Source organism: Dermacentor variabilis, chromosome 1 (assembly GCF_050947875.1).
Source record: "Dermacentor variabilis isolate Ectoservices chromosome 1, ASM5094787v1, whole genome shotgun sequence".
Classification (NCBI taxonomy): Eukaryota; Metazoa; Arthropoda; class Arachnida; order Ixodida; family Ixodidae; genus Dermacentor; species Dermacentor variabilis.
This window is the reverse complement of record NC_134568.1, coordinates 109459602-109475310: the sequence shown is the minus strand read 5'-3', so window position 1 is coordinate 109475310 and position 15709 is coordinate 109459602.

Below are 15709 nucleotides of genomic sequence, written 5' to 3'. Positions count from 1 at the left end.
TTAGGACGAAGAAAGGTGCCGTTTCAGCATATCAAGGTAAAGGCGACGATGCGGAGCCCATAATTTAGTTCATCGAGCAACTCGCCTGTTGTTGTCTTGAGGCAACAACAACAGCTCGGCCCCTTAACCTCACCCTGATCATTTGTATACCTTGGGCTATTTTCCCCTCCATAGGCGTTTTGCCTCACTTTCCTCTATCAGCGGGTCACTGGGCTACGACGCTCTCCGTGTTTCTACAAGCGTTCGCCCCATCCGGTTTCTATCGACGCAATGAAACTCTCCGCAACTAATTAACTCTCCTGGAGGCATTCTTCGCGCCTGCTATTTACGGCACAGATACAGTGCAACCATCGCAGCTTGGGCTCGGATTCGTCGAGGCATCGCTGCATCTAAGCAGAAATAGCGCTGACGCTGCGCGCCATTCAAAGGTGCTGTCACGCGCTTTCCGAAATGTAAGCCGGCACTGCACGCCGCTCTCGAGCGTGTCCCCCTCGGTGCGTTCTGCTAACCCTGCGCGATCGTCGCTAAGAATAAGAACCCCTCACGGCAGTACCGTGGTGGTCGCCGTGTCCGCGCTGAGCGTGCATTCCCGTGGCTCGTCCTCCGCACGCTGGCCATGCCAGCCAACCCCGTGCGTCTTTCCGTACAAACGACATCAGAAAAGTTTGCGCACAAGCAAAAGTAAAAGACGCCAGAATATTTCCGTACGGGAATTATCATTATAATTATCATTGGTATTATTTACTCTGCTCTCCTTTTCAAAAGCAAGTAGCACACAAACGATTGCGATATATAAACAAAATAATATTAGACATACACGTTAGTTTTACTTTACCCTTGTCACCACTGCGAAATGCCAGCAGCGAATTGTGTGCACTGCATGAACATGCTCTCGTGTAATTGGCACCTGCTAGTGGCAATAACCATTTTCTGAACTTTCTAGCAATGGCGACCAACTTACGTTGATATTGCGACAGAGGCAAAAGTTTTCATTTATTTTTGTTTATATACAAGTGCACTGCGGTCTTAAATAAAACCAAGCAACTGAGATTCTTTACAGATATTATAAGTTTTTCACGCATAAGTTATATGCAAAAGGCAGGATGTTGATGATGATGATGATGGTGATGATGATTATGATTTATTTGCATCCCCTCTGAAATGGGGCGGTGAAAAATATTCTATTAGCATGCTCGAGCTAACCAGGTATGCCATACATCGTTTTCAGTCCAGCATTTTGCATAAATATCCTTATTCTTTTTTATAATTCTTAAGGTTCCTATATCTTGCACCATTACCTATGCCTGTAGCGAATGCGGTTCGATCAATTTCTTCCCTGCCATTTTTTCAGGCTGCTTGCTTATCTTGACTGCGGACTGGTCAGTAGTTCCATCGGCTTTAAATTACAGTGCTTATGGAATGTATACGTTACCTACCGCTCTCGCTGGGTGAATATCTGCGTATTGCATTGGAATGTGCTGAGCTGTTTCCGGATGTTTTTTTTTTTTTTTTTTGTAGCAGACACATGCCTTATCCTATTGTGAATATTTGCTCCGGTGTGTACTTGTCCTAAGGCAGCAAGTTTGGTCCTCAGATAGAAAGGCATTGCCTATTGTGTTATCGTACAGATTTTCCCGTCTATTTTTTTTTTCTTGTCATTCTCGTATATCTCCATGGTCTGTTGTCTCCATCCTTTTTATCTTGACGTAATAGTTCTGCGAACAGAAGCACCGCAAAGGGGTGTTTCAGCGCCTATAACTCCGCTTCTTTTGGAAGCACTTAAGTACTTTTGATGGCAAAGTATTTTTGACATCATCTAGTTTAACTTCAAATAAATTTCTAGACTTCAATGAAAAGTGGCTCAGAACCCCTTTAACTCTAATATACTCTTCTTTTTCCTAAGTTGCCGTGCAGAACTATTGACGCTGAAAACAGAGAGCATTTTTCTGGCGTATGCGCTTTGTATCCAATATCCAACAAACTCCCACATACAGAGATCCGAAGAAACGTGTGCAAACTGTCAGACGTGCTTTTTCCTTCCGCCGTTACGATAATATCTTAGTGGCTTCTAGTTCATTGGTTAGGAACATTCCGTGTTTTTATCACTGGAAAACAAACAACTTTCACTGTAAAGTGCTGAGAAATCGGCTCAAAGAAAGCCTTCAAACGCATATTGGAATGTTCTTCGAAGTAATCACACAAGCAGCAGCATTCGAATATTTGAGTGTTTTTAATGGATCTTAGGTAAACAATGGTAGTGAATAAAAAAAACAATGGTCGCGACGTCTTATCTTTCCATTTTTCTTCAATTCCACGTCTCACCTCCGTCAACACAGGGGCTAATCAATGCAAATGCAAGGCGAAACAATCGTGACGAAACCTTTCTCTGCAAACTGCCTCGAGCTGCCTTGCGAAAACACTGTAGTCTTAACACAAATAATTCAAATAGGCAAAGCAAGGCAGAGCCATCGGAAAAGCCAAAACATCACCAGCTGTAAGTGCATGGAGGAACTCTAAGCAAACGGCTGAGAGTCTACACCCGTGGCAGAGTTTAACAAGGTTTATTCATAAAACAAGTAATAAAAAGTGCTTAAACCTTAACGACACAAAAAAAACTATGCTTTATGACGGAGAAAATACGCTCCTCACTAAAGGCCAATTCAGCAGAGTTTACTATAGGGCTTACTCTGTCCAATCAATAGCCGAGCAACTTCTCTGTTTGAGTGGCTATTTTTATATGCTCTGATTATATATTCTCGTTTAAAATTTGAAGCCTGTGATTCGAGATGCGGTCAGGCCCAGCGGCACACGCAACGTCAGCGAGGCAAAGTTAAATCCATGAGAAACTCCTCAGAGTAAACTGTGCTCCCCATTCAGAGCAGTCTGCGCCAGCGACAGGAATACTCCTTGCGAGCTAGCTGCCACGAATCGAACACTTTTTTTTTATTATGCGAATCAGAAGCCTCCGAAACTTTGCCATTTTAGATAAAAGTTCTACGGTCAAACTTGAGCTGCTTTATGTAGCTGCCTCATCGCCCGCAATCGGGAGAGGCACCGGTCTGACCACACTGCATGGCCTCGAGATTAACCTCGGCTGTGGCAGCCGGTGGACATTATTTATTTATTTATTTATTTATTTATTTATTTATTTATTTATTTATTTATTTATTTCATACTGCAGACCAAGTATCAGTCCAAGCAGGACAGGTACAAGAGGCAAGAAATAGGCACAAACACAAAAGGCAGCATAGGAAAGCATAACGCAAAATAGAAACCTAACACCAATCAGTATGTAACATGGGAACACATTGCGCAACATGGAAACATAACACCAATTAACAGCACGTATCAAGGCTCTAAAGTCAGAGAAAATCGACTAAGATCAGTTAGCCGCTTCCATTCTTATACAGTACACGGAATAAAAGGAAAATTGAAAAGCATTAGTTTTAGCAAAATACGGGCTTAAAGAATGGGCTTGGTGATGTCGTGTATGGCTAGTGGACAAAAGAGATAAATATACATGCGGGTCAAGGGCTAACTTATGATTAAGAAGTAGGTAAAGAAAGTTGACGCGGTTCTTTCTTCATCGTAGTTTAAGTTTGTTAATGTTGTTAGTTGCCATGAGTTCAGATGGTGAGCCAGTAATTTTAAATTTAGAATAAACAATCTTAACAGCCTTTCTTTGTAGAGAGCTTCAAGTTTTTTTTATGTTTGCTTGAGTGAAGGGGTCCCATACAACACAATAGTATTCTAGTTTAGGTCTTGTCTATGTAACGTAACTGAGTAGTTTATTGTTGGAAGGAGAATTTCTAAGCTTATGTTTCAAAAAAAAAAGAACTTGTGGAAGGCGGCAGAATATGTATTGTCTATGTGTAGGTTCCATGACGGGTCATTGGTTATTGCTACGCCGACATATTTGTATTTGGTTACCTGTTTTAGTTATATTGAGCGAAGGTTATACTTACAATCAAGAGGTGTTTTTGTACGAGTTACACAAAGATCAACAGTTCTTTTTTGTGTGTCTTTAGAGTCATACCATGTTCATCATGCCAGTTTAATATGTCATTAAGACAAATTAAAATTATGTTGATCATTAGTACAAGTAAGTTGACGAAAAAGCACACAATCATCCGCGAACAGTCTCATTTGCTACGTTAGCAATGTCATTTGCATAAAGTAAGAACTACAATGGCCCCAGAACACTGTCCTGGGGCACGCCTGATGTTACAGGAAGAAAGCTTGAAGTGTTCCCGTCTACTGAAACAAACTGGACACGTTCTGTCAAGTAGTCTTCAATCCATGCAATAAATATATCTGCCAGATTAATGTCCCCAAGTTTGGTAATTAGTCTGTGATGATTAACTTCGTCAAATGTCTTACTAAAATCAAGGAACATGATGTTCATTTGATCATTATTCATAGTTTCTGCTAATGAATTAACCACTGTGATTAACTGAGTTACGGTTCAATAACCCTTTCTAAAGCCACGCTGAAAGTTAGCATAGAGTTTTGATCAACAAATTCCGCAATGCGTTTAGATATTACATGCTCAAGCATTTTAGAAATTTGTGATGTTAATGAGATAGGACGGTAGTTTTCTCAGAATAAATGGTTGGCTTTCTTAAAGCTGGGAGCAACACGTGCCCGCTTCTAAACAATAGGTAGTTTTGCAGTTAACACTGAACGTCAAAATAGGCCAACGACAAAATGAGCGATAATTTCTCCATAATGGTGAAGAAACACATTAGACATGTTATCTGGACCACAAGATGATTTTGTGTTCAAGTTCAAAATCATTGAAACTACACCAGAGTAGGATATGAAGTCAATGTCAGTGGGTTGAAACATTCTTTGATGAGGAGTAGTAAGACTTGTCCTGGCAAAAACACTATGAAAAAAGATGTTAAAATGTTCCTTAACGACTTTCAGATCTGTAACTGTTTTTTCAATACTAATATATGTGACACCTGCTTCTTGCAGTCTGCTTAGGAAGTTCCACAACCTAGTAGGATCGTTTTTAAAAAGTTTGGTAGGGTTGTCTTAAAGTAATAATCCTTTGATTCGCGTAAAGTGCGTACCAAATTTATTTTAGGTTCATGAATAGCAGCAGATCGTGGGTTACTACTTTTCAGTTGTTTTAATTTCCATTTCTAATTGATAATTTTACGCGTAATCCAAGGTGTGCTTTTACCAATCTTTTTGCATTTGGTCGGTATGAAAGCCTTTATGCAGTGATGGCACATTTCAGTAAATCGGTTCCATAGCGCATCCCCCCCCCCAACATCATTCTCATTTTTAATAAAGTCAGTGTAACAACTTTTCAAGTATGCTACAATAGAGGCAGCGTTAGATCTTGAGTAATCCTCGAAGCTTCGTACGGTTGTGCGTTTGGGAGTGACACAGTTGATTAGAGAAATAGTTACACTTACAAGATGATGACCAAACAAGTCCTTTTCAATTAAAACTGTATTTTCATAAAGATCACGCCTTAGAAACAATAGGTCCAATATTGCACGAGACGAACCTTGTTCACGAGTATGCTGCCTGATCACTTGAAATAGGGTATGAGTAAGCATGATCTCAAAGACGTAGTTAGCAGTTTTGTTCGACTTGCGGCTTGCCTGGACGAGTTCCCAATGAACATGCGGTAAGTTCAAATCACCTATACGTAGCAGTAGTAGTAAACTTTATTTTGTCCGAGATGAGATTTAGGAAGGACGGGAGTGGGAGGGCCCGTCCTCTTCTTCCTCAGGCGGTGGCCAGGCCTTGCGCTTTGGCGGCGTCTTCGGCCATCACCTATAATTCTTTTTCTTTTTTTAATTATGGAATGGTATCATATGTTCTTGCAATTTTAGCAAATATTCAGTCGCAGCGTCTGGTGGTCTATAGCACGCGTATAGTACAAAGCAGTGATCCTAACAAGTTATTTTAACGCACAAACACTCGAACTCAGTGACATCCGCTAAAACAATCGCTTGTATTGAAAGCTTGAGAAGAATAGCAACACCTCCCTCCTTGCTTGTCCGGTCCTAACGAAAGACACTGGAACTCGGTAGAAGACCTTAATAATCACTTATTTCATTTCGCAACCACGCTTCAGTGAGTACTGAATGTGTGGGTCGTATTCGAGTGGTATAGCCTCAATAGAATCCTTCTTATTTAAAATGTTTCATGCATTTATACTGAAGATTCCTAAGTTCTTATCCGCGAGTTTCGTAGCATTGCGGCTATTACGAGTTACTTTATGAGATATATGTACATGTTTAAAGGAAGTGGAAGGCCGCATACCCTGGCATCTGAACTTTTGCTTTGCTTCTGCGCGTGGCGTCTGCTTATAGCGCGGTTCGTGCCAATATTGTCGTTTTTTTTTTTTTTTGCAAAACAGCTTTATCATTCAAACCATGGTCCCAGACATAAGGTACATTATTGATATATAGTTTATCGAATGCTAGTGAAACCTTATCTTTTGTCGCGGTTCGATTTCGCACTAGCCCACAATTTCTTTTTGATGTCACGAATTCTTTGAGAAAAAGCTTAACCTATAGAAATATTCGCGCCCTTTAGTTTAACACCGTTTTTCAGTATTGCATATTTGCTTCTTGATCTAACAGTTTAAGAATGACAGGTCTCGTCGAGTCAGGTCCCCGCTTGTTACACGCTCGATTACACGCTCGATTTGAACGCTGTCAAGTTCAAGGATATCCTGAACAATGCCTTCATTTACCGCAGTTTCAAGTGCTGTGTTTGCTTCATCGTCTTTTTCTGTAAGTCGGTAAACTATCAAGTTAGAGCGTCTACTATGCTTTTCCCAGTCATTGACTTTAGCTTCAAGTGCTTCAATTGCGTTTCGCATGCAGTTAATCTTCTCTTGAAATGATGTTACCCTTTCTTCGAGAGCGGTAGTTGTATCTAATTGTACCTATAGCTGCGGTTCCGTGATTAAGCTAGCCTACAACTATTGGACGCTGCCTTCTCTACAAGCGATAGTTCTTATATGCAGGCTAGAAACTGTCAACACGACCGAAAAATTTGCGTTGCTACGGCAGCTTTCTTTCCTCTTTTCGTAGCATCAGAAATATCTTGCAGGGCAGCGTATGAGATATACTGGTGTGCTGAAATCATGGAGTAAATTAGACTTATCATATACGAGACTTCCTTGGTCGGAAACCTGCTTTTTTTAGGCATAATAAATAATTAGGATGGATGAGACAGTGAATCAATGAGAAACTGCGCATGGACTGCGGGCCCTTGCAATGCCGTTGGCGATGAAATTACACCTGGGGTTCGGCGCGTTCGTTCGGTTACCGGCGCGCACGATTGGCCTATTCCGCGCCGACGTCGCCAGCCGCGGGGCGCGGCCACGTTTTTGGTGACGTCAAAATGACGACACGCTCCTGTCAATAATCCTCCCACCGAATATTTCGTCTGCAAGGCGTCGAACCCAACGGGAGCTGGGAAGTTTGGAGCGAAAACACGGCTTCGTATGGCGCGGCTGGTGGATTGGATTGGATCCAACCGGCGACTGCGGCATGGCACGTTTGGATCCAATGCATAGTTTAATTCGAGAAAATGGCGCTTCCGTTGGGAACTTAGGTTGTTGCGCTGGCGTTTCTAGAGGAAGGAGGAGAGCGGGTGGCGGTCCGAAACGCGTTTGAATAAATGGCAGAAAGTGAATTCCGGTGACATTTTTGTTTATCGAAACAAATAATTCGTTGGTTGTACAGTGAAATCGATCCCATCATCGGTGCCAGGGAACCACTGGAATGTTGTCACTGCCTCTTGAAAAGTGCGCCACTCTTCCCGTCGTTTCCTTTTCTTTTTTCTTCTCGCTCTGCGCAACACCATCTAGGGACGACGCAAAGAAACTAATAGTTATAAATTGCAAAAGTCACACTTACTACTATTTGAAAACGTGTTTGGGCTTGAGAAGAAAAAATACATTTCTTTAGATAAAGATTTCATTCATTTGGAAGACGAGAAACATTTCGTTTTGTAGTATACTGTCTGCAAGCAGACGACAAACGACGGAAGTAAACTTCCGGGGAGGTCACCGCTTCCTGATTGGCTGCTCTCTCCGCCCCTCTGTCACAAATTTTGCATACTGCCACTTTGTGACGTTGCAGCAACCGAACAGAACATGTATCGACCAAAATATCTACGATCGCGCCCCTGGGGTCTTATAACGTAAAACTATTCCAGTATGCTTTTATTACAATCTCCTGACGTCGAACTTGCGTAACCGCCGACACAAGCATCGGGCGGTGACCCGCAGCGTTGCCTCAAAAGCGAAATCAAAGGCTCTCCTAGTTTATAGGACGTCACTTTTCTTTGCTTTCAAAATGAATAACATTGCCTACGTTGAGTGGTTTTTTGTTTGTAATTGGCTGCCAGGAAGCGAGGAGCACGCTCAAGTGGAGAGGGCTTTGATGGCGCCGAGCCAGCGCGCTGAAAATAGATAACCGGATGAAGAGGGTGGTGCCGGCGTGTACTATTGGTCCGCTTTCCCTTACTTAGCTTACGGTGGCTGGTTGAAAATCGCGGCGGCGTGCAACGGAAAATTAAGAATGCCGCTGAAACGGATCCTCAGCAAGGAAGAGTTGGCAAAACAAGGTCGTAAACGTGCCGCAAGTTCTCGAAAACGTTACACGGCCATGCAAAAAGTTTTATAATACGCAAATAAACCCATACTCTCCGGCAGGTGCGAGTAGCCAGTGGCAGAGCCATCGGTGGCAGCCATCTCTTATTCCTTTCGGAACGGGGCAGCCTGCGGCTATTAAAATAATGCATCTTTAACGCGTTCACTTCACTTTGACGCGGTGTGTTTTTGCGGTTTTGTGACGTCGCTTGACAGGCAGGTAAAGTGGGTGCAGCCCGATAACTTTTGACCAATAGCCGAGGGCTAATGGCGAAAAGGCGTCGAATCAGAAATAACTATTTTTCTTTTGTTCGGTCAAATCATGCACAATCAGAGTGTAACATCATATGAGATGGGGAGCTATCGCGGTTTTCATGACGTCGCATGACAGACAGGTGAAGTGGCAGTGGTCCGAAAAAGTTTTTGACCAATCGCGGTGTGCTGATTGCAGAATTGGAATCGAAAAGTTTGGAATAGATTTACGTTATACCGCCCTAGATGACTTCGTGCTCAGCTAAGAGCGACACATGTCGCGCATATATCGTGCATTGTTGCGCCAGAACTGCAACAAATTTCTGTATTATGGCTGCAAATTCATCAAATTGCTGCTGAATAAAACACTTCTGAAGAGAGGTGCGAGCCGGTTAAATTAATAAAATACAAACACCGATCGGTAAAGAATACACCAAGATTCCCGCGGCAAAAAGTCCTTGCCTGAACCAGTTATTACGTTGAAGAAATTATATGTTTACATCGTCTCTTTACCTCAATAAGTATATGAAAGGTTCCATAATGCAATACCTCCCTTTATGTCGCAATGGGGCCATGGCAAGCATATTTGTACATTATCATTACGCAAACAAAAAATTTGGAAAGTGCACGGAATATAACAATGGCTTTGGGCAGGAATATTTAAACCACTAGCTGGAAAACACTATCGGTTCTTAAAACTTTATCAATAACTCACGTTCTTCCTCGTGCTGGCTTTTTTTTCCTGACAAGTTTATGACACTGGACGCACGCTCAAATGTGTAAGCAGATATGCCGTTCTGTAGCATCGTTAATCACTGCCTTCAGCGACACTCACCGAAGAAAATACGCGCACCCTCTCGACGAGGCTTGGCGAGCTGCAGCAAACACTGCGCGCCGACCTCATTTTAGGTCCCAGAAAAGTACTTTAGGTCTTTGCGGAATCAGATTTTATGACGAGAAACATTTTTGGCCGAACGCGACCGTCTGAATACTGCATCTCATTTCGCCGCCGCCGTTCTGATACGAAGAAATAGCACGCGTTCAAATTGCAGAATATAAAGAAAAGAGAAACAGTACACAAATGTGCGCAATATATAAAGCCATTTTCAGCGAAAAAAATGTCAGCCCCCTCACATTTTCGTTTTGAGTACGAAACGAAGAAGATTGTCACCGTTTGGGAGGGGAAAAAATGCACACCCGATAATATTCAATCTCAACGTTCAGCGTTCAATCTCGGAGGAAGGACAGAAATGGACTCATATGCAGGCGTTGAACTATCTCGATGAGGCTTAAAAAACGCTGAATCAAACATACTGCTAAGGGAAACAGAGCGACCGACCACGTACAAAATATACAAAGAAAGAGAAAATAAAGATGACGGTGACGGCAGCAGTTGGGCTGCTATGCCGCTGAAATAGCGATCCACGGGAGCATTCGTTGCATACGCTTTTCACTCGGTCTGAGCTGCCAGTGAGGAACGATTGCTCATGTGCTTACGGTACGCTTGCGGCCAAAAGCATGCCGCTGCTCCCGCCATTGCTTTTCAAGTTCAGACCTTTTCACGATCATATCCGGGTGACGGGTCCCATTTTTGACGTTTGGCGCAGAAATATATCAATGTAGGCAGAAGACAAAACGAATTTCGTATTCTCCTAGTCGTCCCCCGTAGCTCACTGCATTGCACTGCTTTAAATTTAACTTATGCGCGTTCTCATCCCAAAAATCGTAACAAATAGACTTCTACATGCACTTCAGAGCAGCTTCTCAAGAAAGAAAAAGAGGAGACGAATGTTTTGAAATGTATTAACTCTTAATACGATACTTTTAAATTAGTTTAAATAATATCGGTAGTTATTATGAAACGTTGAATGCGCGGATGTAATTCAAATATTTATATTTCATCTCTTTTGCACTGCCTTGTAACGTGAACTAGTTGTAATTGCCGGAGCCTTCATGCTCTAAGATTACTTCCTAGCGCTGCCCGCAGCTTTGTTCTCACCAGCTGAGTGACAGACTGCATCAATGAACATGGTGACTGAGTCGGATACATCAAGATATCACACCTAGGCGACAAAGCCACGACTGCTTGACATCTCTGATTGCAGCTGGGGAGAGTTACCTCCCAGAAACAGGCTCGAAGTGGGCTCGTATCGTTCCTGTGCCCAAGCTTCGCCAATCTCGAACAAATATAAGCTGCTCCTATCGCATGATAGCTATTATCAGCTGCATCAGTAAACTGACAGAGAAGATGGAATTGACCTGCATGGATAGAATATGAAAGAACGCGAATGTATGCTGTCTGAAAATCTTAGGTTTCAGAAAAGGCCAACACGGCATCGACAACGCGATAACCTTTGCTGACGGAATTAAACTCAGCAAAGCTGCCTTCACTGCATCAGGCTCAAAGTGGTGTGCACCTACTACTTACACGCGAATGTCTTCATTATGAATGTACCTGAGCACTTATAGTATGTTTTCTGTGACTGAAGTCAATGCTCACCAGGCAGACAATCCCTAAAGGCTGCGGTGAATTTGTACCCCGACTCAAGCTTGAAAGTGCGGGACATTCTTGACTCGTGGAAAAACACAGCTGGAGCTCAATGAAAAGCACTTCTATTACTTTTGAAAACTACAGGTCTTAGACTTTATTAATTAACAACTGGACTGTGCACGAGTGTCTGTGGGTTTGTATTCCCATCGGACCCAACATCGTATCGTCCAGTGGCACTGGCCAGCTACGTTGGGACGGTGATGTGTAGGATGGTCATGACATACTTTGAAATTTATCTCGAGAAAAACGACGACTATTCAGAAACTATGACTGGCTTTCGACGTAGTCGATCGCCAGTAGACAATGTAACTGATGTCAGTACAACATCATAAACGTCCTACGCCATTACAACACCATAAACACCTTAAACGACTGACCCCGGAGCTATTTCTAGACATGAAAGGAGCATAATATAACCTGGTTCATCAGGCCATATTGCATTACTTGTAGGCTGTCACACTGGTGGTGACATTTACCGTTGACTACGCAGTTGTTTGTGTGACAGATATTTCTTTGTCGTGATTGAAAATGGGCCAACGCCTTCTTATCTCACTTCGCGTAGTGTGTTGCAGGATGCTCTGTTGAACCCTACATTTTTCAATCTTGCGCTAATTGGAATTTCCTAGTCACTGCCACCAAACGCGACTAAGCTAAATGGGTTTGGACTGGAATACTTATATTGTGATATATGTTGTGCAGCTGTCGTCTGAACAATATATGCAGACGACACCTGCATAGGGGCTTCAGGTGTAATACGTCTACAAATTCGTGTGATACTGCAAAAGGTGGCGACGAAAGTATCCATGTACCTCCACAAGGAATGCATCTTTCGCCAGAAAACTGCTCTTTTGCTGCGTTCACCCGCGAACTGTTGCCATCGTACGTTGCTCGAAGCAGTGGTCAAGCAATTTTGGGGCGATTGTCATCGACCGAGAGCTATAGTGGAACCTTAACATATCATATACAAAGAAGATGACAGCAATTGTTCTTTTTCTGATATTTCTCAGCGGGAACTCCTGCGATTCATCAGTGCAATCAGTGCTGCCATTGTGCCGTGCACTTTTTGGGCTTCCTGAGGTACCGTGAACTTGTACTGGAAAACATTTCCGGGGCCCATATCCGTACGCTATGAAGCATCCAAGCGCGCGCATCCAGGAGCTACCTTGGATTCCCGATGCGGGAACCTACAGCGGCTTCCGCAGCAGGTGCACTTGATCTCCCCCGGACTTGATATACAATTCATTCGGTATTCTTAAAACACATATAACGCACCGTAATCGGATTATATTGCTATATGATGTGTAATCTACACAGTGTATGTTGAAAATTTAGTAACATGAAATTGAACTGAACTTAAAATGTGCTGAAAGTGCATCCGTGTATGACTTAAGGTCGTCGAGAACTGCTAGAAGCAGGTTTTGGGACACTTGAATAAAATCCCAAGCACAGTATATAATAGCTCATTTTAAGGATGTATATCTCCAAGTGGTGCTAGTTTTACAATTTCCGCTAAGCAGTATGAGCTCACTACAGTTCAGCTTCAATTTCCTCATTTCAAAATGTGTTCTATAGGGTGACTAAGTAATAAACAGTATTTTTGTTAGCTGCCTGAGTATTGCAGTTTGTGTGTAAAATTTAGTAGACCACCTTAACAGGCCAACTGTGCTAACGTCTCTCACGATGTCATCTCGCGATGACTGTCGACATTAATGCGATCAGCGTTCTAGCAATTTGGCGACACCGCCATGGCCACCACCGAAACGCGTCATGTATGAGCCGTGTACTGCAGCTGGGCTCCTCTCCCGCGCTTCCCTCTGAACCCGCTGCGTCACCTAGCGGTGGCACCAGAAGCTGAGCGCCTTGGAAATATTTGAAGCCTTTTTTGATAAACAAAAAAAGACAAATATGTGTCAGCACGTTATCGCTGGTTATGCACGAAAAAAGGAATATTGTATTTGTTCATCTTGTATCTACCTGTAGATATTGCGCCCACCTTTCCCTTTTTCTTATTTCTTTCTTCTATGTGCGTGCGTGCACGTGCCTGCGTGTGTGCGTGCGTGCGTGCGTGCGCGCGCGCGCGCGCGCGCGCGCGTGTGTGTGTGTGTGTGTGTGTGTGTGTGTGTGTGTGTGTGTGTGTGTGTGTGTGTGTGTGTGTGTGTGTGTGTGTGTGTGTGTGTGTGTGTGTTATTCAGTGCTTAGAGGGGGGCAGTCGGGGGAGCCTGGCCCCGCCCCTCCACCACGCGTACTGCTGCACAAAGTGGTGCGACAGCTCCGCACGACGACGACACAGACATTTCTTCAATGTTCCCTCGAACCATAGACGCCATAGGTGCGTAGTAGCATTTCAGTTGTGACATTCATACGTATAGGGCTACGCATTTCTGTACGCATAAAATAAACATCTATTAATAAGCGTTGATATGGTGTGTTATCGACCATTAATCAGCCCGCCACAAAGAAGCTGCTCTGCGAGCCGCAAGTAGCTGTGCACGTGCGTGCGAGGGCAAGGCAATGCGGTGCAAAGCAGCAGATAGTGCGAAAACTATACTGCAGAACGAACAAAAGCGCTACCAGAGTGAGACTTGCATGAGCGTGCACGGTGCGGTGAACAGGAGAACGGCCAGCCAAACGGTCATCTCCATGTTGGATTTATTACGAATTCTCAGGGGTGCGGCTCCATACGTTCTGCGCTATCTCCAGAGTTTACTGTCATTCTTTTCTAAAGCCTGGACATAAAAGCCTATTAAATTCCTACATGAAGAACCAAGCAGACAAGAGGCCGTTCCACCAAACACCTGCTTTATTTAACCTTCCTCCTCTTTTCCTTCTCGCGCCCGTCATGCGAGCGCACTAGCCCAAGTGCACTACGTGTTTACACTTCTTCATAAGTACTGGCAATGCATATAATTAGAAGAATGACACCCAATGTTAAATAAACATATTACTTGGCCCGCTTTGTGCGTTTGCATCTGCACCGAATAGGCGCTTGTGACACCAGAAAACCCTTCTCCATTCGTTCTATGTCATTGCCGTTGTGTCGGGCTGCTGTACTGAGGAAACCGTGTGATGCGGGTTCAATTCTGCCCAGCACCAAATTAATTTAAGATGTTTGTAGTATTATTAATATTTGAAGAGTGGCGGTAAGGAGATTAGTTATATAGACACAAGGTGAGTAAGCTAAATATGCTTAGCACATTAAAAAGCAGACATGTATTTGTACCTTTCCATTGTCTTCGTTTCACCTCCCTCTCCTCTTTCTTTTTCCCTCAATTTCCACCTCTCGTCTCTATTGGCCGCTATTCAGGTATCGAACATGGGGTTAGATAGTAAACGTCGGGCCAAAAACCTTGCTCAAGAATATATTATAGAATCGTTTATTTATTTATTTATTTATTTATTTACAATAGTGCCAGTCTCATATCGAGACCATAGCACGTGGGCATATGATTACACATACAATGCATGTCTTATATACCGAACGGTAAAAACATCCAAACATGTAAATACATCAAACAGGTTCAATGCACAATTTTACAACAATAATACTATGAATAACAAGAGCAACTCACATAAATAGTACACTTCAGGTTACATGTACGTAAGGATCAATACAATGTGACAAAAACAAAGAAAGAAACAAAGGAGGTAAATGTTTAGCTGTAGTTAAGAAAGATGGGAGTTCTGACGATTATGTGTGCATAAGAACTATTTTTTTCCTAACTACTTATTTTATCTTCCAATAACTTAACAAAATCAGACTGCGATACTGTGTTAGTTGTAGATGCATCTAGGTTATTCCACTCGCGAACAACACGGGGGAAAAAGGAAGACTAAAAAGTATCGTTACTACAAAGGAACTCGTTTAGTGTACACGGATAATTATGACGAAGTACGCGGGATTTAGAAAAGGTAACGTATGCAGAGGCAATTATTTTTAGTCGGTTGTGTAGTACTTCATGCAGACATTTTAGACGAGCTCGTTTTGCTCGAACAGCCAAGGTTGCAAGCCCTGACTGTGTTTGGGGAAGAGTAGGGGAATCTTTCTCTATGATCTTTCTTCTCTTTTGCCTAGCGTTGTCGACGTTCCCGTTGTTGCGTTCCATCTTTGTTTGCTTACCCAAACGCTTTATCAAAGTGTGTTTTACACCGTGTTTGTTTTGAGGCATGTCAAATATGTGCACTGGTATTGCACTTGTAGCTCAAGTAATCGAAGGTGTCGACGGCAACGTCGTCCCCCAAGGAAACCCCCCCGCGGAAATATTCGCACACAC